This window comes from Lissotriton vulgaris, chromosome 1_1, assembly GCF_964263255.1.
Source record: "Lissotriton vulgaris chromosome 1_1, aLisVul1.2, whole genome shotgun sequence".
Taxonomy (NCBI): Eukaryota; Metazoa; Chordata; class Amphibia; order Caudata; family Salamandridae; genus Lissotriton; species Lissotriton vulgaris.
Window position 1 is genome coordinate 518325918 of NC_141685.1, and position 25142 is coordinate 518351059.

A 25142-nucleotide genomic window follows, 5' to 3' on the forward strand; every position below is an offset into this window, starting at 1 on the left:
TCTGTGTCCTCGGGTCCGGATCTGGTAGATGCTGTGCCAGATGGATCTTCTTTAGTTAGATTGGATAGAGAGGTGCGTAGAGGAAGCGGCCTTGGTATCCTGTATAAGACCTCTCATACCTGTCATACGATTCAACTCTCCAAGCCCTCCGATTCTTTTCAAGCCCTTCACTATTTTATAAAATCTCCGGATGCCGCTGCTTTTGTTGGCATCTTGGTGTATAGACCCCCTGGGCCCCGGATAGACTTTAGTCAGGCCCTTCTTAACATCTTAGAGCCTTATTTCGGATCTGCCAATCTGACTGTTCTGGGTGATTTAAATTTTCACCTAGACAATTTTGACTCCAAAGACTCCTTGGCCCTTCTGGACTCGCTATCAGCGTGTGATCTTGTGCAATTGGTCAAACATCCCACTCATCAGGCGGGCCACATATTCGATGCGGTATTCTCAAATGATGACAGGCTTACAACAGATGTTCCCATCCCATTGACATGGTCCGACCATTTTGCCTTCCCTCTGGAGCTTCAGATTGCCCCGCGGCCTCTAAAGACTGGTGCTCCTAGTCATATTAAATCTAGGAGGAACTTTAAAAAAAGTTACAAGTGCCTCGCTGGCCCCTTTGATGCAAAATTACAAGGCGGACATCTCTGAGGATGTTAATCTTGCTGCTTCTGAACTGTCCAAAGCCATTAGTGCAGCAGTAGATATGCTGGCTCCCCTGTCCTCCTGCTACTCTGCGAGGAAAAAACCTTCGGCACCCTGGTTCTCGGAGCATCTTAGGCTCATGAGACAAAGGTGCAGGAAGCAAGAAAGGGTTTGGCAGAGGAGCTGGGCTCTGAAGGAGAGGGATAAGCACAAGAATCTCCTCAAGGAATACAAGAGGGAGATCATCAGAGTGAAGCAAGAGTGCTTTGCTAACCTGACAATGGCCCTCTCTTCTCCTAGGGAGCTTTTCAATATAGTGGACACACTTTGTACGCTACAGATGCCAGACCCTGTAGTAAGTTCCCAGGAATTATGCATTAAAATCGCAGGTTTCTTTCTTTCGAAGATCGCGGACATCTATTCGGAACTTGAATCACAAAGGTCCGTTACCTCTCTCCCACCCGTCCCCGCTGCTCTGCCCTTGAAGGAGGTTTTATCCACCACTTCAATGACTCTGTCGGAGTTTCCTCCTCTATTGTATCAGGAGCTTGATTTGCTCTTAAATAGGATAAAGTCGGGGTCCCCTCTCGATCCTTGCCCCCTTAAAGTCCTAAAGGAGTGCAGATTTTCTTTACTGTCCTTACTGTTGGATATCATGAATAGGGCTATGAGAGAGGGCGTTTTTCCATCTCAATGGAAGAGTGCGGTGGTCAAGCCCCTCCTTAAGAAGCCTACACTTGATCCCGAGGTGTTGAAGAATTACCGCCCCATCTCTCTGCTCTCAGCTCTGGCAAAGATGATGGAGAGTTATCTCAATCAACATTTGGAGGCTTTTCTGGACTCCTCGGGCCTCTTGGATCATTCCCAACATGGTTTCAGGAGGCACCATAGCACAGAGTCAGCTCTCACGGTTGTTTTGAATAACATCTGTATGGAGGTAGACCAGGGGCATTCCACCGTACTGGTCCTTTTGGACCTGACAGACGCCTTCGATACCCTATCCCCCTCGGTTTTAACATCTCGCCTGAGGGAGATAGGGGTGGAAGGGACGGCTCTGAGTCTGCTGGCCTCCTTTCTGGACCAGAGAGAGCAGAGGGTTAAGCTGGGGGAGTTCCTATCTCCATCCCTACTGGTGCAATGCGGGGTCCCACAGGGGTCGGCATTAAGTCCGACCCTGTTCAACATCAATGTGACCCCGCTTGCCAGGCTTGTTAGATCTTTTGGGATGGAGGTAGTCTCGTATGCTGACGACACTCAGATCTTGGTGTCCCTTTCCCACCTGGGTAACTTGTCACCGGTCAGCTTTAGGAACTGCATGGAAGCAGTTTCCTTCTGGATGATTCACAATTCATTAAGGCTGAACGGTGGTGTTTGGTCCCAACAAGAACATTTGGTCGCCTGATTGGTGGCCATCCTCTCTGGGAGATTGTCCCACGCCTACGGAATCGGCACGAAACTTGGGAGTGCTGATTGATCCCACTCTCTCCATGACACTGCAGGTTAATAGAATGGTTGCCACCTGCTGGGGTAATATTAAAATACTCCGAAAAATAAAATATTATCTGTCTCCTCAGGCGTGGAAGCAAGTAGTGGTAGCACTTGTCGCTTCGCGACTTGATTATTGTAATGCCTTATACACCGGCATGAATAAGTGCCTGCTACAGCGTCTTCAGACTGCCCAAAATGCGGCCGCCAAATTTGTTCTGGACACTCCCAGATTAGCGTCAGCAACAGCAGCAAGGAAGACCTTACATTGGCTACCCATTGAAGCGAGGATTACTTTCAAAACTCTCTGCCTCACTTATAGTGCACTCTCTGGTAAGGGTGCGGGGGGTGTCAAGAAGTTGCTGCTACCCTACGTTTCTGGCAGAGACTTACGCTCTTCCTCAAAGAATCTGCTGGTGGTACCCCGCTTCCGCAGGAATAAGTGGGGTGGTAGGGCTTTTTCCTCTATTGCTCCTAAGTTATGGAATGCTCTTCCTTGCGAAATCAAATCTCAGCCCACCGCCCTGCTTTTTAGAAAGGCCTTGACAACTTGGCTGTTTGCCAAGGCGTACCCGTAGTTACTGTTTATTTGTCCATGGTTTTGTTGTTAGGCGCCTTGATGCCTTCGGGCTTAGTTGCACATTATAAGATTCCTTTAATTTCATTCATTTCATTTCATCAGGAGTCCCTCGTAAAGAGGGCCATAGTGTGGAGCTGCTGTTAGGCTCACAGCTCTCGGGAGACAGTATTGTCTCTTCTTGATCTAGGGCCTTCTGCCTTTGTTTGCATTGTAACAGAGACGGTTGATTTGGGGGCTCAGAATGATTGTTGTTTATTCAGTAGTAAACAGGATAAGAAAGTACTGTGTGTTTGTGTTAGCAGGCCCCACCCTTAGCCCATCCTTACACCAAATAAACTTCTCTTTACTGCTCGTTGAACCCCTCCTGTTTAGTAAATAAAAACAGTTAAAAATGGTGTCAATTCACATAAAAATTGTTTATAAATTGTTTAAAAATACAGAGTTGTATTTTTTAACAATTTTTATGTGAATTGACACAATTTTTAACTGTTTATGAATGTATTATCTTTATATTGAATACATTGTACAATTGTCCAAATACTATTTTAAATTGTTTTGATGTATTTTGCCTATTGCTGTGATTTATTAGGTATGTGGTTATGATTTTATTGGGTTTATGAATTCAAACTGTGTGTACTTTTTCCAAGTCTAGGTAGGATAGGGACCTTTTTTCATTTCCATGCAGTTGGATGTGTCCACAGTCTCCTCTGAGACTGTAAATGGAGCTTACCAGTTGTTTACTCAGAATACCTTGAGGTCTGTAATGGATGCTGAAAAATATGTGCACAGCCTCCGACTGAGCAGGAAGACTGTGCACGGACGTCTTTGTTAGTCTGGGCTAATTCCAGCATTCCCTTGGGTCTTGTGTTGTGGAGGAGCCCTCAACTTTGCAGAGCACTCTGGGATATGTTTAGAGTGGGCCGTGACACATGCACTCTGGGGATGACCCCTGTGCTCAGTATCTAGTTGGCCACTCTTCCAGCTTGTGTCTGGCATGTAGGACAGTCCCCTTCTGCAGTATCAATACTGAGATCCACTCAGAGTTGCATATGTGCTCAATCAATTCTGATCTGCAACTTGCACTTCTAGCGCAGTACTGGGGCACCTCATTCACTGATTCACCTCTACCCAAAAGTGCAGTGGCTAAGAGTAGAGTGGCATAGATTTTGGGCCATCAGCGCAGTAGTGCTCTACCTCACTCGGGAGCTGAATTTCCTCTACAACGGTGGCCTGCCTCCAGCCGGCGCAGGCTCTCCCTCTTCTGGGCAAGGTACCTCCCTGTGTCTCCCCAATGGCTGAACTTCGACTGCAACGTTGGCCTGTTTACTGCTGGCTTGGGCGTTCTAGACTCGAGTTGCGAACTACAAGGGATTCCGGTGCACTGCTGGACCTGGTCAGGACAGGGCCTGGTTCACTCGTGGCCTCGCCTGCTCTTCCAGGGGTCCTACATGCCACGGTGACGGGCAACACCCCGACTCGAGCCCCCGGTCCAGGCCCTCCACCGGTTGCCCGTTCCTGCTGCCCGGCCAGGCCTCTGGTGAGTGCACCTTACCCCTCACTGTTCTCTGGTGTGCTATGGGTCCCATCCACACTGCCCTGCATCACCCAGGCGACTGCATTTACTTTGTGATGGCGGCCTGTCTCCTGCCAGCATGAGCGCTTCCTGTTCCGAGCACGGTGCTGCTCTAACTTACAACAGTGGGATCTCTTCACCAGCGGAGCCACCCAGAACTATACCACGAGTGAACCCAAGGACTTTATTTGGCTTGTGGACCCGCGGGGCAGATTAAGTGGGCCTCTGCATTCGTACTGGGCTGACCCGGTGGGGGCATCTGAGCCGCTGTGGAGCCCCCATGTTAGAAGCTGGGCTGTGTAACCCTGACACCGGCTGTTGTTTTGGCTCCGGCCCCCAGATACGGGCCTTCCACCCGCTGCCTAGCTCCGCTGACTGGACTGCCTCCTCCAGTAAGTGTCTAACTACTGTGTATTTTACACCATATTTGGAGCCCCTTGGCATGTCTCCACACTGGAACCGGGGATGCGGTCATTTCAGAGGGCCGCCTGTGCCCTTTCTGGCAGATAGGCTTCCTCCTCCTTTAAGCAGTGTTACCTGGATACAAGTGGCGGACTGAACCTAAGAGACTGCGACCCCAACGTTTCCCTCCCCTGGCCCCCATCATAATTGGTAACCCTGTGGAATAAAGCTGCCTGTGGCAGGGAGCGGCCCGGGTGTGCGGTTGGATGTGGAGATCTGCCGACGTTGCCAGGGGCTGCCAATGGTTAGCAACGCTCAGCGCGGTCTGAACTATCCTCATTGGGACTAGCGGGGACCAACAACGCCACTCGAGACTGTACTGTGGAGTGTCCAGTGGTTGTTTTCTTCTTACCTGGTCTACTATAGTGGCTGGGCCTACGCATACAGGATAGTGGTGACCCCCTTTCCCTGGCAGTCTCCCCCTTTTCTTGTAGTGTCCGCCCAAGAACTGGAGAACTGCTGCCTTAAGGCCCGGCGGCGCAGGGTACGCCTGAAATCCCCGGGATTCACCTGCCTTGTCAAAAACAGAGACACTGACTCTTCGTCTGGCGTAGAAGATGGTATTTATTAGCTGCAGCTAGTACAGTGGTCTTAGAAGTCGTCGGTATAACAAGGTTCAAAAGAGACTGACACTTAACTCTGTGGCGCACAGGTTTATATACGATACAATACAATGCAAAATGCAATCACACAAGAGCATGATCTATAGGCGAATGTTATAGACAATGTTTTAAGACCAAAGTAACTCGAGTTTCCCGGTTTCGTTAGTCACTCGACCCCTTAAGTAAATTACAAATGAATCCACACAATTCAATTTACAAGTAGAGAAAACACAGCTGCGTGTTGTAGAAGGACAGTCGTGAAACAGGAGAATGTATGAGACATGTAGCGAAGGACAGCAGATAAGATAACCTGAAGGAAACAATGGTGTGAACCAACAAATAGTCCGGACGGGGAATAATCAGCTCAGACAGGAATTAGTGTACTCGGCTAGACCCTGACACTCGATAGTAAACATAGGCAAAGAAGCCACCTGACACGCAAAGGCAGAAACGACAAAAACATCCCGTTCGCCGAGCTTCCTGAGTGAGGGCAACATAAAATGGCAGCGATCACAAAATGGAGGCTGAGCACGAACGAATTCGTAATTTACAGAACCTCGGCCCTCCTTTTGCCATTACTCAAGCAAAAAAAAACAACTCATGCTAATCTGAGTCGGAATCAACACTGATGTTCATGAAATCCTCAAGCTGTTGCTGTACCATCATCCTAATATTCTCTGTCTTTTGAGTCGCAGATTGTGGAACACATAAAGTAGCCAATAGGCCAAAAACTGCAGGACCACATTGGTTGCATAGGCAACAAGAGAATATGATAGCCAAAATTGCTTCAAGGAACGTTAAGATCTTCCATCCCCAAGCTGACAATATTCCCCAAATCCATCCCATAAAAGACCAATCTCCTTTGTCCCGATGAATTGACTCGGAGACCGTGTGCAATTTGGAAATGGCTTGGTATACTGCCGGGGCGTCATCTGGAATGTAAATTCAGCAGCTAAATCCGATCAATCTACAGACACCTCCTCGGTCTGCTAAGATCACATCTAGCGCAATCCGATTTTGCAACGTCATAAGACGATCAGCCTGAAGCTCTGCTGTAATGTTACCTATAGCTCCTGCGATAACATTAATAGTGGTCTCAACCATTCGAACCAGTTGCCTGATGTGTCTGCTGTTGACCATCGGGCCCCAAAAGGGAAGGAATCTTTTAAGGAAATCTCCTCCCTCTTGTTCTGCCGTGTCTTTGGCATCAAATACACCTCTGCTATATCTAACTCTGTGGTGGTCTGACGGAGCCGTATATGTAGGGGGAAGGAGAAAAGCTATGTTACAAGTTCCAGAAAAGTTGGAAGGGAGCCAAGTATAAACTCGTTCGTTACAAACAAAATATGTTCCTTGAGACGGAACTAACGGAGGGAAATCAGGGGACGAGAAAATGTACGTGTATGAACATTTCTGCTTGATGTCAGCTTTCTTGCTGTTAACTAGGAGACACAAATTACCTTCATGGGGTACAGTCCATACTGGAGAAGACTCACCCTTCTTAGTTTTGTCACCCAGGATAGAGACATAGTGGGTAACATTCCATCCGTCATAAGCTCTCTTCTCATCTAATGGAATCTTATTCTTCTCTATAATCTTAGCCATTACCACTATACCTTTAATCAAAGAGCTATGACTGAAATGTAATCCATTCCCAGAAGTTCTTACAGGGCTTCTAAGTTTGTTGTGGTATGCGGCTGAAAACCTTGTAAAATAGGCCCAAGATGAACCTTCATATGAAGAAGGAAGAACCAGATATGTTATTCCCTTTTGTGTATTGTGTGGCATGAGTCCTCACACCCAACAGACAGTCATAATAATAGCCAACTGATGTTGGTGCAACAACCGAATAAACGTATTATTCATATATTCGGCTCTCCTTATCTGTTCATGAGGGGGTAGAGTATGCATTTTGTGTGAAAAGACAGAAAGACGAGAAAGCAAAGAGGTTGTAGAATTAGCAACATTTCTTGATTGTAGAACATGTACGATCCAACCTGTGCAGGCTAATAAAATGCACAAAAACATAAGAACACACAAAGTTACGCCAAATCGACTACGCAATAATTTGCAATACTTTGATCTCATTTCCTGCTTCCTATTTTCCCTACCTACGATTGTTGTACCATCCATCTTTATCTAAAAAAAATGTCGCTTGTGGCAATCTTCCTTAATCACTCAGCTACTCACTTCTGTATATCCTGAGGCACTAGCCACTTACTAAAAGAACAAAAATCAGGTTAGAGTCTGAGTCTCCTACCGTGACCCTGCGACGGAGACAGATGGCACATCTAATACTAATATCATACCAAAAAAACAAGGAAGCAAAAAGGACCTAAAAAGGAACGTCTTTAAGTAATAAAAAGTGTTCAAAATGTTCAGTTCTCTTTGTTAGCTCTCGGTCTTAAGTTGTAACGTGTTTTGCTCGGCACGGTCTGGTCTTTGAATAGAGTTTCTGGATTGGTAGTGTCTATTCGACGATGCACAGGCACAGCGGCTTGAAGAATATCATCATCTGCTTTTTCAGACTGAGTCCCATATATTTGAGCATCACTGAAAGGAACAAAACAAGGAACCACTGCAGTGTCCGATTCCCTTAAACCACTGCGAATCCACTGATCGAAGGGTAATGGCAGTGGCACCTTTTTACAGTGCACGCCATGCACCCAGTTACGCTTGCCAACCACTTTCACAGCCGTGCGGGTGACGAGCAAAACTTGCGTAGGTGCAGTTCTTAGTCCGATGAAAATTCTTTATACAGACCCAGCCACCGGGCAAGATGGTGTGACCTGGGTCTGTGGAGGCCTACGGCAAAAAACTTTGTACCTGTTGGCGAATAACACTTAATTTAGTAGTCAGATCATGCAAATAGTCAATTAACCGAGGATATGGTATGTCTGAGTATCTTTTGGGGTGGGGGATGCCCCAAACATTAGCTGGGCATCCAAATGTCACTTCATATGGGCTAAGTCCCATATGAGAGTGCACAGTAGTTCTGGTTAACAAAAGAGCTAAGGGCAAAGCATCAGGCCAAGCAAGACCTGTATTGGCTTGAATCTTGGCCAGCTTAAGCTTGAGTGTACCATTGTAACACTCAACCAAACCCGCTGACTGCAGATGGTTTGCCGCATGGAATTTCTGTCTAATACCAAGACCAGAACATACTTTCTGTATAATCTGGCTCACGAATTCACTTCCATTGTCACTCCAGACAATGCGCGGCAAACCAAATCTGGGGAAGAACTCCTTAATCAATACTTTAGCATTCGACAGAGCAGTGTTATCTTTCACGGGGTAGGCCTCTATCCAGCGGGAAAAGGCACATATCACCACCAGAACCATACTTAAGGTTGTTGCAGCGATTCATATGAATGTAATAGATCTGCAAATTTCAAAAGGATATGACGGGGGAGCAAAATGACCTGCCGGAGTTGGGTTACCCTTTTCTGGGTTATACATTAAAGAAACAATACAATGCTTAACCACATTTTCTGCACATTTCGGAATTCCTTCATTCTGCCACACAGGAGCCAAGAGCTTACATATGCCTTTTGCACTAATGTGAGCCGGACCATGAGCCATAGTCACGACCGGTAACACATAAGCGTCCGGTAACAACCATCGCTGATGTTCCGACAATTCCGTCCAATAACCCATTGAATCTAGCATTCCTGTACTTTCTTTCCACGTACTCAATTCCTTCTCAGTAGCCTCTCCCTGAATCGTTTTCACACTCTCAAACGTGTCTTCACACATTCCAATTTCCCTAACCCAGTTTGCAGGACCTGCCACATACATTCGACAAGTGGTGTTTCTAGCTGTAGTTTTCGCTACCGCGTCTGCAAACGCATTTCCACGACCCACATCATCTGTGACTTTCTTATGTGCACTGCACTTTATGATCGCTATTTGCGTAGGTAAGGTAAGTGACTCAAGAAGATCAGTCACTAACTGACCATGCTAAATCTTTGTCCCGTGGGGGGTAAAGAATCCTCTTCCCCTCCACAAGTTGCCAAAACTATGTGCAACACCGAAAGCATACTGACTATCTGTGTACACATTCACTCTCTTTCCCTTCGACAACACACACGCTCTAGTCAAGGCTATCAATTCAGCTGCTTAGGCGGAATTATGTCCAATATGTGCCGTCTCAACAATTGTGCATAAGGTGGTGACAGCATAGGCAGAAGTAGTTTCTCCATTTGGAAGCTTGAAACAAGAACTGTACACCCATAGGATCCCGTCCGGGTTCTTGAGCGGAGTGTCCTTTAGATCAATCCTACCCTTCGTTTCTTCTTCTGTTCGAAGAAAACAATCATGCTTTTCCTGATCGTCTTTCTCATCTGGGAGTGGCAACAGTGTAGCTGGATTTAACGTGTTACACCTTTTGATATGTACATGGCTCGCTAGAAGTGTCAGCTCGTAACCAGACAAACGAGCACTTGTGAGATGCTGCGTCTTGGTTCTATTCAGCAAGGTATCCACTGCATGTGGAACCATAATAATGAGTGTGTTATCCAACACTAATCCGGCAGACTGTCTAAGAGAAATTGCAGCCACTGCCGTAGCTCTGAGACAACTGGGCAAAGCTTTAGCTACTGGGTCTAGTGTAGCGGAGAAATATGCACATGGCCTCTGCTTATCACCGAATTGCTGTGTCAAAACTAACAACGCGCAACCTTCTCTCTCGTGAACGTACAGTGTAAAGGACTTACTATAATCTGGGGTACCCAACACTGGAGCAGAACACAGGGCAGTACGTAAGTCAACAAAACTTTTCTGACATTCATCCGTCCAAGGGAGCGGATGGGACGTATTTTTCAACGTTAGTGCCATCAATGGTTTCACCAAAAGTGAAAAATTGGGAATACATTGTCTACAGTAGGAAGTGATACCCAAAAAGGCACTCACTTCTCTCTGTGTCGTAGGTACAGACATCTGTGAAATAGCATGAATACATTCTGGGGTCAATCGCCTTCCCTCCTTCGACAAGAGATGACCTAAATAGGTCACTTCTTTGCGGGCATATTGCAGCTTAGAGGGTGACACCTTATGATTCAAAGCAGACAAATGATGCAACAACGCAACAGTCACAATCTTACACACATCTTCTGTATCAGCAGCCACCAACAAATCATCCACATACTAAATAAGCGTAGCACCTGAAGGCAAAGAGAAAGTATCAAGTTGAGACTTTAGAGCTTTGCTATAGATGGAGGGACTCTCACAATAGCCATGAAGAGCTCTTTTAAATCGGAAATTTCTGCCACCTAGAGAGAAACCAAAGATGTCCTTACTTTCTTCAGCAATAGGAATACTAAAGAAAGCATTTTTCAAATCAATCACTTAAAACCAAGCTGCCGAAGCAGGAATCATCGTGAACAAAGCTGTAATGTCCGGAACAACAGGGAACTGTGGCACCACTATTTTATTGACTTCTCTCAGGTCAATAACAAATCGATAGACAGGAGGCTGCGAAGGATCCGTTCTCTTAAGAATCGGAAGAACAGGACTGTTACAAACATTGCCTCTTGTTTCTTCGACCACACCTTTCTGAATAAAGTCATCAACAATAGCCAACAGTGCTCTCTCTCCATCACTAGAAATATGATATTGAGGAATGTGTGGCATTCTAACATTCTCTTTAACTGTGACAACATACCGTGGGATCGCAGGACCACCCACGTCATTCGGGCCGTAGCCCAAGACTTTTAGGGAGAGAAAGCAACTCGGGTGGAAACTGGTCTCGGGACAAATACTTGGAAGACATCAATTTCTTTCCCAACGTAAGATGCACACCAGAAGGAGAACAATACAATGTTGCATGCAGTCTTTTCAACAAATCCAGACCCAGCAATTTCTCACCACAGCCAGTTCTCAGGATAAGTGAAGCATCCAAATCATAAGGACCAATCGATATAGGCAAAGGGCAAGAAACCGGATTACGGACTGGGGCACCAGAAAAACCCACAGAGGTATTCATTAAGCCAGATAAAGGTGCCCCAGGGAGTTTAGAATGAATGATAGAACTTCCCATCGCACCAATATCTAAAAGAAACGGTTCTGAAACACCCATAGTATTCACAGTGACACACGGCCCATTTTGATCTACTGGAATCAACACAACTCCCTTACTTTGTTTATGGCTGTCCTATTCAACCTAAAAATCGTGAGCCCTATCTTCAACGTGATAATCATCATTGTAATACTGCGTGGACGGAACTGTCTGTTGGTCAAAGTAATTCGAGGCAGATGGAGGAAAAGAATGCTGCTCCTGAGAGGACACCCCTCGTCCTCTACCTCTAGATCCTGTCTGAAAATTATCACGACCTCGGGGAGCGGACATCCCAATATTACGCTGTAATAAAACCGGGCAACTATTCTTGAAATGTCCTACTTCCCTACAATAGGCACATTGATTAGGACCTAACGAAGGTTGCGGCGTAAAATACTCGGGCTCCTGAAACAATCTCTGAAACTGTGGAGGCTGCTGAAACTGGGAAGGTTGCTGATGCTGATTCGAGAGAGGCGGATACGCCTGTTGCAAAAGAACCTTTGTTTTCAAATCTTTGTTTTTCTTCTCTTGTTTCTCCTTCTCCTCCTTATCCCTATTCTCGTAATACTGTGCAGTAGCCAATATTTTAGTAGGGGAAGAGACAGCCCATGCGCTTTCAGAACTCTTTAATTTATTCGATAACTCGGGAAGCAAATTATATACAAACTTGTCCACAAACAATCGCTGACCACCCTCTACACTCAAATCCTGACCACTGTGGTCAATAAACGTCTCTTCAAAGCGAGTGAAGAAATCCGAGACGCTTTCATCTTTCTTTTGCTTGCATGCAGCCAGCTTACCCCCATTTACTCGCACCGCAGGCATCAATCAATGTCTTCATCAATCGGAAGGTCCCTAGGAGAACTTCAGCATCTTCTACTCTGCGTGACTTATACTGGCTTAAAATCTCAAGCCGGATTAAATTCAAAGCCTTATGTTATTTGTTCAAGATCAGGCAGGGCACAGCCCCTAAATACCTACAGAACTTAGTTCAACCATATAGGACTCATCAAACTCTTAGATCTTCTGGGAATGGAGATTTCATTATCCCAAGATTCAAACTTTCTCGAATGGGTGGGCATTCTTTCGCTCATCTAGGTCCCAAGCTCTGGAACACTTTACCAGTTGCTTTAAAATTGGAGATTAATTTGCTGCGGTTCCGGAAGGGACTTAAGACCCTGCTTTTTGAGTGATCTACCCGTTGTCCTGGTCTGCTGGATATTACCTGATATTTCTTTCTTCTTGAGTCTATCCCAAGCGCCGGGAAACCCACTGCGGGTAGCTGTTGCGCTTTATAAGTTAAAATAAAAATACTCTACCTGGAAGAGCCGTAATCAAATCCTTGGGTTTCACACCACCCACCTGATTCGCATCCGCAGCTCTAATAGCAGCCAAATCGCCACCTAATTCAGCCACATGATTTTCCTTACGAATCCGTGCCTTGCGGAATAACATTTCCAAATAACATATCAATGTCGGCCACATTCTTAATACAGACGTCAACTGTTTGGGACAATTCTTTGTAATATCCAGCAGGATTGTTATGGGGGTCTGGAAGAGTTTGTTTAAGCACCAATACTTCAGAACTTTTCCAGGGTTCGTGGACCCATATACGCTGGAAATGAGCAGCGACAGGAGGTGGACCATTCACCACTTCTCTCCATACAGGAGGAACTTCACGCATTGGATAATTCTTACTACCTTGTTATTGGCAGGATCAGTCTCGGAAAAGGACAGGGACAGGAACATTGTTGAGTCTATTCACTGCCTCTTCAACTCGATGTCCTACAATAAAACCCTTATCAAAATCAGCTTGTAATTTCAGTAGTTCCGAAGGAACTGTATCTGACTCCATATCTTCCCACCCTCTAATAAGATTTTGACACATAACGTTGAAAACATATCTCTGCGTGGGCTCTACCCATTGATAGAAACAACTCATGATATCTTCGGTACTATATTCTAGTCCATGCTCAATCCCTTTACGAGCGAGAGAACCCAAAACTACTTTCTCATCTGTAAGAGAAAGTTGACAACAAGATTGGCGTTTAGAGAAAGCTGGAAGCAGATTTAAAGACCCAAGAAGAGGAGAAAAGAAACTTGAAACAGCATCTGCTATCCTCCTCTGTGAAGTAGGAGAATCCCTCAAGAGGATAGGAGGCATTACAGATGTAGAAGGCAATGGGGACTGAAACGTAGCTGAATGAAGAGTAAGAGCGGGAGAAGGTGGGGGCTGAATTACAGACTGTAAGGACGGAGCAGAAGCAGGCAAAGAAGCATTAAGAGGCTGAGCCGGTTGTTGGACAATCGGAAATTGAGCAGTCACTTGTTGAGCAACGGGAGGGGGTAACGGAGGTGCATTAGCATTTTGGACATAGGGCGGAGGTGAATTCAATATACAAGACATTAGGGAATGTTCTTCTAATTCCTTATTTTTATCTGAAGGGGAAGTAGGCAGCATCGGATAGCATCTATCTATCGCCATGCGATGTTGTCTCTCTAATACCTCCTTCGCACCATCTACTTCGTTATTTTTAAACTGTTGGACAGCCTGTAAAATCGACATGTCTTGTGCTTTCTTATCCTTTTTTGCTTGTTTGAGTTCTTTCTGTTTGGCTTCTTTAGGCCAAAGGCGAAAGGAGCCAAACAGGGCCGGCCGGGCTTTTCTTCTAAACAGAATTGTTTCCAAATTATCTAGTATAGCGGAGTCAAAACTACCATTCTGGGGCCATCTCAAAACTCCACTATTTTTCGTGTATCGGACCCATGTCTCGTTAAAGGTAATGGGACCAATACCGTGTTTCAAATAAAGCTCATAAGTGGGAGTTCCAACTGGAGGGATCGGACATGATTCCTCCAACTGGAAATCCCTCGTACAACCTAAACAACAAAATCTCTTAAACGTACTCAGCCCAGGCATCGTCACTTCTCTAGGCTAATCACAAACAACAAGGGGTATAGATCAATGAAAACAGTACAAGCATACTTACCCCTTGGCTTCAGCTATTGCAATACCTGAATAAAAACCCAAAAACAAAACAAAACAAAGGTCTGTGGGAGCGACCCACCAAATACTTAACTAAGAATCGTTATACACCAGCGAAGGTCCGTCTATCGTCTCGCTTTACCAAACATCATCAGAAGGGTCCAAGGCAGGGCGACAGTCAGGGCAGCAGTCGTCAGCAGCCGTCGGAAAGGAGTCGCCGCGCTGTAAAAGACCTTCGGTCCACTTCTGATATACAGGGGTCTATCACGTGGTGCGCTTCCTCCGGAATTTTCTTGTGGGGCTCCTCACGACCCTCAACAGCTACCGCTGAAGTCGCCCCACATGGGGCGCCAGTTGGAGAACCGCAGCCTTAAGGCCCGGCGGTGCAGGGGACGCCTGAAATCCCCGGGATTCACCTGCCTTGTCAAAAACAGAGAAACGGACTCTTCGTCTGGCGTAGAAGATGGTATTTATCAGCTGCAGCTGGTACAGTGGTCTTAGAAGTCATCGGTATAACAAGGTTCAAAAGAGACTGCCACTTAACTCCGTGGCGCACAGGTTTATATACGATACAATACAATGCAAAATGCAATCACACAAGAGCATGAGCTATAGGCAAATGTTATAGACAATGTTTTAAGACCAAAGTAACTCGAGTTTCCACGTTTCATTTGTCACTCGACCCCTTAAGTAAATTACAAATGAATCCACACAATTCAATTTACAAGTAGAGAAAACACAGCTGCGTGTTGTAGAAGGACAGTCGTGAAACACGAGAATGCATGAGACATGTAGCTAAGGACAGCAGATAAGATAACTTAAAGGAAACAATGGTGAGAACCAACAAATAGTCCAGACAGGGATTAATCAGCTCGGACAGGAATTAGTGTACTCGGCCAGACCCTGACACTCGTTAGTAAACATAGGCAAAGAAGCCACCTGACACGCAAAGGCAGAAACAACAAAAACATCGCGTTTGCCGAGCTGCCTGAGTGAAGGCAACATAAAATGGCGTTGATCACAAAATGGAGGCTGAGCACGAACAAATTCATAATTTACAGAACCTCAGATTAATTTGGCTCACAAGAGCTGGACACAGGTTGGGACCCCTTTCTGTTCATTGTGGCATGAGAGCCGCTACCCCTACGGGCTCATAGCCACGTGTTGTGTCCACTGGTTCATGCACCGGGAATCGCCTGGGTGAGAAGTCAGCTACAGGGTTTGTACACCCGCCCCTAGAGAGCCAGAAATAATGGGTAGAGGAAAGATGAAATCCTCCTCCAGATCTGGGAGGACTGGGTCACTGTCACCACACTCTGAACATTCCTCAGGCCGTTCCCGCTATTCTGAAGAAGGGGTCACGTCCAATCCTCCAGAGGATAAACTGGATTTGATTCTGAAAGAAATCCAGTACTCCAGAACTGCGTTGGAAACTCCTCTGGAGACGATCTCTGTGGAGCGCATTCTCCTCAAAGAAGACCATCGTAAGTTAGCAAAGAAGATGAAGGACGCAGAACAAACTTTAGGAACAGTAGTGACCCAAGTGAACGCTCACGATAAACAACAAACTCACATGGGCCAACTGACAGACTCCCTCCAGGCTTGTGCAGGTGATGCTGAAGGTCGGGCCCGGCCAAATAATCTCATAATTGTAGGAATTCCTCAGGGAGCAGAAGGTCCTAACCCAAAGAACTACACCGAAAACTGTATGAAAACTAGTGTGGCCCCAACTGGCCTGTCTGCGTACTTCCCTGTCGAAAGAGCCCACCGAGTCCCCACACATCGACCAATCCCTGACACAAATCCCTGTCCAATGTTGGCCAGCATCTTAAATTATAGGTACCCTGACCATCTGTTGCAGGCAGCGCGAGACAATGGCCCACTGCAAATCGACGATGTGAAAATCTCTATATTCCCTGACTACACATTAGCCGTACAGCGCAAACGCTTTAAATTTATGGAAGCAAAAGACTCGATTCCGGGATGCGGTCCTTACTGTTGCATTGCTGTTTCCCCGCAAGATTAAAAATCATATATAATCAGCAAGCAATTTTTTTTGATACACCTGAAGATGATTGGGAGTGGCTGAACAGAACCTTCCCAGATGTTTTGCCTGCAAGATGGATGGACTCTATGTAGCCGAAAATGCAGCGTGCTCCCCGGAGTCATACAAAGGTCCTGTCGCATAGCGCACAGGTTCCAGTTCCCCACCTCCGCAATGGGTGTTGGAGGGCCAACAAGAGGCTCTCTGTGCGGCCACAGCCTTTCGTCCGACTCAGCCGCCAATCAGCACAACCCTTCAGTTAAGGCCAACTCAGACTCTGAATCAGTTGGTAGTGCACCATTGTTTCACTCAACGTCTACGCAACTGTGCTGATCCACTGGAATGAGAGGTTTATGGGACACTTATAATATTTTAGTGGCCTAAAGCTGCCTGTGCCCTCCAAATTGATGTGTAGGTAATAACCTTACTTCTGCAGTGTAATGTACCGGTGTTTCTAACAGTCCATAAATTGATATTGCAATATTTGAATGTTAGTCTAGAGATGACGTGGTGTGTCCCCTGGCCCGGCCCGTCATGGGTGTTCCCATGCATTGTTCTTTATTCCCTCTATGTAGCATTACTGCTTGCATCCTCCCCTACAGGCGATAGCAACAGGTTGATGTGTAAGATGTTTTTTTTAATTCCACAGTTTGGTCGAGCGAAGTTAGATAATTGGAACCAGTATTGGGCTATGGTTTTCTTATTTGTATTTTTGCTGCATGCTCCGATGTTCCGGGGGGATGGGATGGGGTGGGATGGGAATGGGAGGGTTTCACCACAGTGCCTAGCTAACGGCCCTTCCTAAATCCTATGCTATCATATCCTTGAATGTTCGAGGAATAGGAACAATTCACAAATGCCATTGTATAGCTGCACAATTGCACCACCGCAAAGCCCAGATTGTGTATTTACAGGATACACACTTACTACCCTCAGAAACTATGAAATTTCAACACTGTTGGAGGGGCAATTTTATGCCACATCCTATTGTGCCTTTTCTAGAGGGACTGCAATATGAATACGGGTGGGACCCCCCTTCTCCCTAAACGAGAGTAGGATAGATGACCAGGGGCATTATGTGCTCCTACGTGGGACCTTGGATGGTATGCAAGTGGTGTTAGGGTCTATTTATTCATCAACTACAGACCAGGGCGCCTTTCTGGTCTGTGTCTCCCTGGCACTCTCGGACTGGTCACATCGCCCATGGTATTAGGAGGGGATCGGAATACAGTATTCGATGCTGGACAATTCTCACCCTCCCTTGTGAAACACTGCTGAGCGCTCCCAAGCCGCGTATGTGTTGGGCACAGGAATGGAAATTAATAGATGTTTGGAGGTCCCGGCATGTCAACATGCAAGAATATTCCTTCTATTCCTACCCCCCTCAGTTGCATATCTGCCTAGACTGTCGCGTTCTAATCTAGGACCCGATCAATACTGTGACCTTATGCCCCTATATGGCTATAATCCCTTTGTACCCCTATATTGGCATAACCGATCAAATGCAATATTCAGAAACTCGTCTCTGGCCTCACACGATCAGAGCCACATTTCAGAATCTCTTCCTCTGCAGCTTCCTATGCAGCTCATTAGAGCAAATGACACAGCAGAAGCCACTATCTAAGATTCCTAGATTACACTCCGAGTTCTTCAAGTTCTTCAAGATAAAAACTCAGCAACCTGGGAAAGCCCCGCTTGCTATGTTTTGATTAGTAATAGAACTCTAATGAGCACTGAGAGACGATCACTTCCTAGTGACATCTTTAATGACGTCTTATGTCCAAAAATGTACGACAAACAAGGCACCTTTCAGGTATAAATATTACCAACGTTGCCTTAAGCAAACGCTGAAGCTATCGCTGCCACGCTGATACTGATGCTATCGCTGCCTCAACGACATCAGCGAACGATGGTGTGGTGAACATAGAAGCAGAACAGCTGTCCCCCTGCAGAGCCCAGCAGATACAAGCTGCCCACGGGCGCTGCCCCTCCTCCTCTTCCTCGACGCGCTGGGAGAGACGCTGTCTTTTCTCCTGCCGAGAAAATCCAGCTCCGGCATTTCCAGCCTACTCTTGCGAGTGACTGGGATATCGAGTCCTGGAAGGGGATACAAGACCTCCAACATTCTATTTCTGAGGTATGGTGTTGACTAAACCCTTAGAGAAAATTCTTGAAGCAAACCTTGGCAAAACCAACTTAACTAAAACTGCTACTTACTTACTCCCTCCCAAGTATTAGGCTTAGGTCAGGTACCCTGGGGTAGGCGTAGTTAGAAGCACCAGTTGAGTACGTTAGCCTAATGTATATATGAACGTATATATGTTTTATTCATTTTAAACCATTGTATGGCTAAGAAACCATATCAATGCTTTACAGTATTATTTCGCAATCCTCATTTTACTGTATGCACTTTTTATAATAACTAGTCTTGCAATTGTGGCAATTCGTTTCTCTTGCATGAGAAGAAAGACTGTTCAATAAATAATACCTTTTTATTGAAAACGCCCGTCTCTCTATTCTCTGCATATTGGTGAAAGTAATCTGCACAAAACTGACTGAGTAAAATAACTGTCTATTGTTTCACTTGACCCTAGAGATTGACTCTTATTCTAAGGAGCAAAGTTGTCATGTTTATGCAGTTGTTGGAAAACTGAATCCCTTCTTGTCTGTACCAGGGAAGCTGATCACTTTCCTATTCAGTCGAGAAAGTTTCCAGTGACCTCTGAGCTAGTTGGTAACAAACCCAATTAAGTTTAGCATAGTCAGTGGAGACCTGGAAGATCCGCACTTCTACGTCTATACTATGTTTATGTTATTCCAATGCGCAGGGCTTATTGGGAAAATAGGAACTACACTACATGGCGCCCAACGTTTGGTAAGGCGATAAACTAAAGCAAGACGTTAGAGTAACTCAGTTGTGCATTTTTCACACAGACCCCTTTCTCCCGTAAATACTCCAATAGACGTCTGGAGTGGGTGAAAGGTTAAAATCCGCCCGACCTTAGTAGGAAGAGATTCCTATGTAAAGCTCTGGTTTATTCAACATTGAAGGATACAGTGTTCCAAAATATTGTGCACCTAATCTTTGTCTCCTTGGAGACCTGCTCTGCAAACCTTGCTTTTATACAATGCCAGGAGAAAACGGGACTGTTGATACCGCAGTAGATGCAAATCAACGGGACGCCGGTACTACTGAACCGGGTGCAATAATCATCCCGGCACATTTAAGAAAATCTATAACGTCAAAACTTATAGAAAATGGACTGACCACACAAGTTGGCACAGTTGTCTTCATGATAGAGGCACACGAATATCGGCAGACAGAGGTATTCTATTCTTGGATAAAACTTCCAGCGGCAAACACCGCAACACACGAGTTCCACTATTACAAAATAGGGGATCCACCGGAAGAGTACGCTCCTTTCGAGGAGATTGAAATCCCATTAAAATACCAAGAGCATTTGCTCTGGTTTAAAGGCGCCCTAAAACATAATGATCATATTACCAGGCTCGGTCCTCTAGGTAGACCAGGAGCAACGTGGCCGGTTCTAGCCAGCTACACACCACATCCGGACATTGATAAAATGTCAAGTGAAGAACTCTTAGTTAAAATAAGAGAATTAACAAAGGCATATAGGGAGTTAGTAAAATTATTTATTAAAAATAATTCAAACACTCCTAAAAAGAGCTGGGATGGAAATAAACAATCCACTCCCAAGGAAAAAGTTTTCCAGTCCAGAGGAAGGTCTCCTCGACGGAGGGAAAGAACTCCGACTCGAGAACACCAGTCTTCCCAGAGGGAGCCCTCTGAGAAAAGATATAACCTTAGAAATAGGGATAATTTGAAGAAGCCTGATAGATATCAAAGTATTGATACACGTCCCTCTTGATCTTTTTCGCAGAAATCGGAAAGAAGAGGATGGTCAGACCCAGGAGAGCACACCAAGTCCAAAGACAAGGAACCTGCTCAAAGTAAAAAGTTACAATTTCTAAAAAAGAAGGTAGCCAGTATTAGAGTAAACGAACATGCCGAGAATACTGAGGACACATTTGAAAAACAGGGAGTGGGCACAGACAATGTTAGACAGTGCAGCAGAAATCAGTATAGCCCGCAAGATCCTGATGAGTCATCTGGAGACAGTGGACACGAATGAATACATTCAAGTAGAAACTGCCGACACCAGAGTTAGCGAGCCCCATAAGATATACGAAATAACACTGCGTATAGAGGGTGATAAGACTAGGAAAATAAGGGGTCTATTTAGGGATAAACTCTCAAGAGGCTATGACATTCTGTTAGCTGAAAAAGATTGGCCCCCAGAGTTTGTCAGGGAGTGCCCTCGTGGCGAAGAAATAATTATGCCTTGCCTTCTCGAATCATATTCTGATTCACAAAAAATATACTTATGCAAGGAAATGGGCAGTGGCCCAGGCACCAGCATTACATAAAAATCATGTAGGATGGGATGAGGACTCTCCTCCTCACAAAATCCAGCTAAAAAGTCAACCGACTGCACAAAGGCAGTATCCCATTAAGCAAGAAGCTAAAAAACAAGTCAGGGAGTTTTTAGATCAACTTGCATACCAGGGGGTGATTGAAAATGCACCTCTCAAATGAACAATCCTTTGTTTCCTGTCTCCAAACCAGACAATTCATATTGTCTAGTTTTGGACAACAGACACCTTAGCGCATGTTGCAAAACATTTGCAGTTCAAAATTCGCATAGTGCTGGACTAATGAATAACATAGTTAGGAAAAAATATAAAACAACATTAGACATAGCTAATGGTTTCTTTTGTCAAAACATTGCACCAGAAAGCAGATACTTGACCGCTTTCTCAGTAATGGGGTCTCAGAAAAATTTCTGTAGGCTCCCACAGGGATTCAAGAACAGCCCAGGACTATTCTCAGCTAGAGTAACAGAGTTACTACAAATGTATGATGATGAGGCATTATCTTACGTAGATGATATCTATCTCACAGACGACGACTTGGATACTCAATTGAAAAGAGTGAACACCATTATACTTGGGTTCGCAGCAGAGGGTTACAAATTCAACTTTAAAAAGTCTCGAATAGCCCATCTGACAGTATTATTTTTGTCAAGTGAAGGAAAAAGCCTAGCGGACAACTTCTTAGAGAAGTGCGCTGTACTCCAAGCTCCAACAACGCTGAAGAACTTACAATCAATTCTAGGCTTCCTGAATTTCGGTAGAACTTACATTCTAAATTATGCGGAGAGGGTTAAACCTCTCTACGAACTAATTAAACCTGATTTTAAACCAATCAATTGGACTCAAAAACACACAGAAATTTTGAGATCACTGCAAACAGACATGTTACCAAAAACAAAATTAGATACACGTGACAACACACGCAATCTTGTAATCCGAGTCATCCGAGGAAGATGCGGATTCACGTACCTGACCTCTAATGAGGGAGAAAAGGTACCAATTTCAATTAAATCTCACTTGTACACACAAGCGGAAAGAATATTCAGTCCAACAGAAAATACTGTGAAAGCAGTAGAAACTGCATTAGCGAATGAACGAGAACTAGCACATGGCAAAAGGATTAATATCCTCACAGCGGAATCCGCCTTCGAGGCGCTATTCAGCCCAGTAAAGTTGCCTACAGTGTCACTGGATCCAAAATGGATACAGTGTGTAGATTCTCTTGGAGCGGAAGATGTGAAATACTATTTCGCCCCGCAATTCGAAAAACTGAATGAATTGACTTATGAAGAAGAATATCCTCTGCCAATCGAAATTCTGCCTCTCTCACAGTACGCCTGTATAATCTATACAGATAGATTTGTACAGCATTTCAACGTAGAGAACAAATCCTACGATGCAGACTGTGCGATTGTTAAAGGTCGTTGGCTGTGCGGTAAATTCAGACCGAAAATAACAAAAACTGAATCAGTGAGAAACTGTTCGGCTCAAAGAGCTGAAATAAAATCTTCAAAGATGGCGCTTGAAAATGCAGAACGTAAATTCCCGACACTAATCGTGTGCTATTCGCATTTTTGCGTCAACTCTTACAATAATAAGTTGCAGAGCTGGATTGAAAATGATTACAAAGATGACACAGGTGCCACAATAAAGCATAAAATGCTTTGGAAACAGGTAGCTCTTTTACAGAAAGAACTACAAAAGACTCACGTGATACACACTCTGAGTCATCAACGTGATGGCGTACACGTTGAAGGGAATTCATTCGCTAATACAGCCACAGCGGAAGCAACTAAACCGGCTTCCGTAGCCACAAAAAAGCGTTCAGAAAAACACATAGACGGGGAAACCATGCTAGCAGTCAAAACGTCTGTAAAAGGCGACTGTGCAGCACTACCCGTGAACTATCCACTCAATTATGCATACGTGGTTGATGCAAACTCCGTTCCTTTTGCTCGAATCCCTGGAGTGGGGGATAGGGTAATTCCAAACATGAACAGGAGAAGATTCCTATTACAGGAAGCACATATGGGGTTGGGTCTGAGACACCAAACAATCAGGGACTCTCTGAGAGAATTGCAATCAGAGCACTGGTGGCCGGAAATGAGTGAAGGAGTTCATGATTTCGCAAAAAACTGTGAAGAGATCGCAGTGGAGAACCGGCCAGTGTAGTGTCAGAAACCCTAATAGATAGCATAAGGCGATCTATCCGCGCAATCAAATGGAAGAAACGCGCCCCATTGTATATCATTAAGGCTAAAACTCACTTAAAAAATGTGGCCCCAGCGCTCGGCTGACGCCAGAACGGTTATAAATGATCTGCGAGTCTTTATCGGCACATACGCAATTGCCATGTTCCATTCTGACCAGGGTCCTGCTTTCAGCTCTCGAGCTTATAAGGAGGCCATGGCCTGCATGGGAGTTGGGTTGCGGTATTCTTGTCCATCACATCCCGAAGGGAACAGTGTGGTAGAAAGAAAAAAACGGGACATAAAGCAATCTATAACAGCGAAGGTATTAGGTTCAGGTGCTGGGTGGGTCAAACATTTAATAAGTGTCCAGTTAAGCCTAAACAACTTGCCAAGAAATTCTCTAAAAGGATTCAGCCCATACGAACTATTGTTCGGAACTAGAATGCGAATTCAGGACTTAGATAGTCAGGTATCAGTGGTAGAAGATAAGAAAACAGACTTTGACATCAAAGATCGTTTGGCTGTTTTACAGGACTTGAATGAAACAAGAAAATCCTTGAGCAACATAAAGTTAAAGCAACAGCCAGCTACCACTGACGAGGCACCACCAGCCCCAGCAAGGCCTGTCTGGATTCCAAAGATTGGGGATCTAGTCAGAGAAAAAATAGCGGTGAAGAAGGAATTTGGGCCTTCTTACAGAAAAGCAGTACCTGTCTTAGCAGTCAACGGAACAAGATCAGTAGTACTACCGCCCCTTGCTGGTAAAAAGGAGAACAGAGTTGTATCAATCGACCTGGTAAAACCACAAGCATGTGGCCTATAATCAACAGTAGGCCCAGTTGACTCCGGAGAAACAACAGAATACCCAAACGTGCAACAATCCAAGAGGTTCAAACTGAAAGACTAATCACATTCAATCAGCCTGCAGTGCACAGGGAGGGACTATGCAATAATGCCATGGAACTCGTGCCTCTTGAGACACAGATTGAAACAGTTCGTCAAGAAACACCAGTCTACAATGATGTGGCATCAGAATGTGCTACAGAAAGACAAATTGAAAGAACAATCCCAACAATTGACAGAACTGCCTCTGGCTACTTCATCAACTTCAATACCTTTTCTGAGGATCAAAGCAACCCAGAAGTGATGCCAGAAATAAAAAAGACTTTTAAAGAAAAAGCAACAGAACTCTTTCAACAAATCAAAGAAGTATATCTGGATGCACCATTGATTGAGCATTGGATTATTTCAGGGGTATTTATACTCCTACTATGCCTAATTTTAGTTTTAATTTTAGGAAAGTGTATTACAATACAATGGACACAGCAAGTCAGAACATCAACTTAGTCCTCAAACCACAAAGATCATCCCATGTGAAGAAAAGAGAACTGTCAACAGTAAATGTCACAGTCATTCCAATACCCGGTGGGGTAGTATGGGAGAAAACTGATTATGAAATATATGGTCCGGTCGAAATCCTGAAGTATCCTCATCAATTCAAGGTTTCCTTAAGTGACTTTGTAAAACCTAGTACATTTTCTAATGATTGGGACTTTGAAAGTATTAATATTATGATGTCTGATTTAGTAATGTCAGCTAGATTCACAGATCATGGTTATTTACAAGGTTCGTCTAGTTATGAACAGATGTTCTGCTACACACACTATGGTGATCATTACTTGCATAAGTCTGCTTAGCCTAGAAATGTTTTTAAGTATAATCAATGGGAACATTGTGCTACACCACCTAAAAGCAGTTCTAAAACATTCTATGAGAAATTCAAGTACTTCTCAGGGTTTAACACCAGTGATGCAGAAACGTTTGATTACAAACTGTTAGATAAAACAGGGTTGAAAACAATGCTGACAAATACTAAATTGACATATTCAGAAGCATTTTATGAAAAAATGATGACATTTGGTTTTGATTATTGGAAAAATAAAATTGAAACAAAAACCATCTGGGGTACAAAAGAGTGGCAGGTACAAGGCCTAGAAGCACTATTTTGAGCCTGCATGATCCCAGAACAAATAATGTTTTTAAATGAAACAATTCATCAAACA